This window comes from Chrysochloris asiatica, unplaced genomic scaffold (assembly GCF_000296735.1).
Source record: "Chrysochloris asiatica unplaced genomic scaffold, ChrAsi1.0 scaffold00091, whole genome shotgun sequence".
In the NCBI taxonomy this organism is placed as follows: domain Eukaryota; kingdom Metazoa; phylum Chordata; class Mammalia; order Afrosoricida; family Chrysochloridae; genus Chrysochloris; species Chrysochloris asiatica.
The window spans coordinates 8,219,910-8,222,245 of record NW_006408609.1 but is presented as its reverse complement, the minus strand read 5'-3'; positions in this window follow the sequence as shown (position 1 = coordinate 8,222,245).

The window sequence follows — 2,336 nt, the reverse complement described above, 5'->3', positions numbered from 1 at the left end:
TTCTCAAGAAGGCAATGTAAAGAGTTATAATAAAATATGCAAGGGCCTGAAATTAGGAAACTAGAAGGGAAGAACACCCTCAGCAATTCTCAAGCTGAAATAATTGAAGAAAAAATTCAAGCCTTGGGTTGTAACATTGAAGGGTTCCATGGACAAAATGGAGTCCTGGTGTGCCACTGCAGGATAATGCACTGGACTACAAGGTTGGTTTAAACTGTAAGGTGGATGGTTCAAACTCACCAGTCACTCTTAGGAAATCCTATAAAAGGGCCACTATGAGTCAGAACTGACTCAGTGACACTTAAAAACAACAACAATGAACAAAACACTGAATTATGCAGGAAGCATCAAAGAACATGGAAGGAATATACAAAGTCACTGTACCAAGAAGAATTGCGGTGTTCAGAGACACTATGCAGTTATATATGGATTGAAAGAGAAGTTTAAGCTGCACTGAACACATTAGAGAAAAACAGGACCCCTGGAATTGAAAGAATATGAATTAAAGTATCTTAACAAACTGCTGCAACACTGGAAGTACTCACTCATCTTAGACAAGAAATTAGATAAACCTAGATAAAGACTGCAAGAGATCTATATTTGTGCCCATTTCAAAGAAAGGTGGTGCATCAGAATGAAGTAATTATCAAACAATATCATTAATAGTACATACAGGTAAAATTTTGCTGAAAATAATTCCAAAATATTTGCCAGGGAGCTGCCAGAAATTACAGGGAGATTCAGAAAAGGATATAGTATATGGAATAGCATTGCTATCCTATAGATCTTGTTTGAAACCAGAATATCACAAAGATGTTTGCTTGTGTTTTATTGACTATACAAAGAAATTTGACTGTGTGGATCATTACACAATATGAGTATCATAGAGGGAACAATGTTGTGTAATTCAATGTTTTTAGAATTGTATTGTAGATTGTTGTTGTTGTTGTGTACCATAGAGTCAGTTCCGACGCATGGCAATGCTGTATCGGGTTTCCAAGAGTGATTGGTGGGCTTGAACTACACTCCGTGTGGTGACCAGTTCATTAATTATCCTACAACACCACATCAGGGTTCATATTCTAGATTGTTGTTGTTAAGTGCTGTCAAGTTGGTTCTGACTCATAGCAACCCTGTATAAAGTTTCCGAGGTGCAGTATGTGAGTTTGAACTGTCAACCTTGTGAGCCAGTGCTTATCTTACAGTGCCATGCCAGGACTCCATATTATATATTGTTATTGTTAAGTGCCATTGAGTCTATTCTGACTCATAGCAACCCCTTATAAGGTTTCTGAAGAGCAGCTGGTGAGTTTGAACCTTTGACCTTGTGATTCAAATCAAACTTTTTGGTCCAGTGCTTTATCCTACAGTGCCATACCAGGACTAACTTAATATTCTAGATTGTTGTTGTTATGTGCCATTCAGTCAGTTATGACTCATAGCAACCCTGTATAGGGTTTCTGAGGAGCAGTGGGTGAGTTTGAACTAGTGAGCTTGTGGTTCACAGTCCAGTGCTGATCCTACAGTGCCACACCGCTTCTCAAATATTAATGTCCAAACACAACACCTTGAGTTCTTGTCGAATACAGATTCTGATCTGTTCTGTATCCCTGGGGTGGGATCTGAGATTTTGCAACTCTACCAGCTCCCAGGAGTCCTGGTGTGGTGCTGTAGTATAAACACTGGACTATGAACCACAGGTCATTAGTTTAAACCCACCAGTTGCTCCTTGGAAACCCTATACAGGATGGCTATGAGTCAGAACCAACTTAGTGGCACTGAACACCAGGCTTTTAGGTAAGGCCCCAAATCACTTTGAGGATGCAATTTGAAAGTGTCCTAGGATTCAGAACTATTACTGTCTAAGATCTGGAAGAGAGAGGTAGAGGGCAGCCCAATGGAATTTCTGAAGGAACTCTCCCCTCTTCATCAGAATGATATATATTTTATCTGATCTTGTTTTGGTGGTGCTGTAGGTTAAGAATGGGGCTGCTAACTGGAGCTCTCATAAAGATTTACAGCCTTAAAAACCCTATGCAGAGGGGGGAAACCTTTTTTCTGCAAAGGGACATTTAGGTATTTATTTATAATTTCGCTTTAATATAAATTTAGGGATAGCGCTGCAGGATCAGCACTGGACTTCAAACCACTAATTTGGCAGTTCAAACCAACCTGGTACTTCTTGGAAACCCTATAAAGGGGTCACTATGAGTTGCTTGCTGAAAGTGAAGAGGACTTAAAATATTTACTGATGAAGACCAAAGAGCACAGCCTTCCGTATGGATTACAACTCAATGTAAAGAAAACAAAAATCCTCACCACTGGACCAATAAACA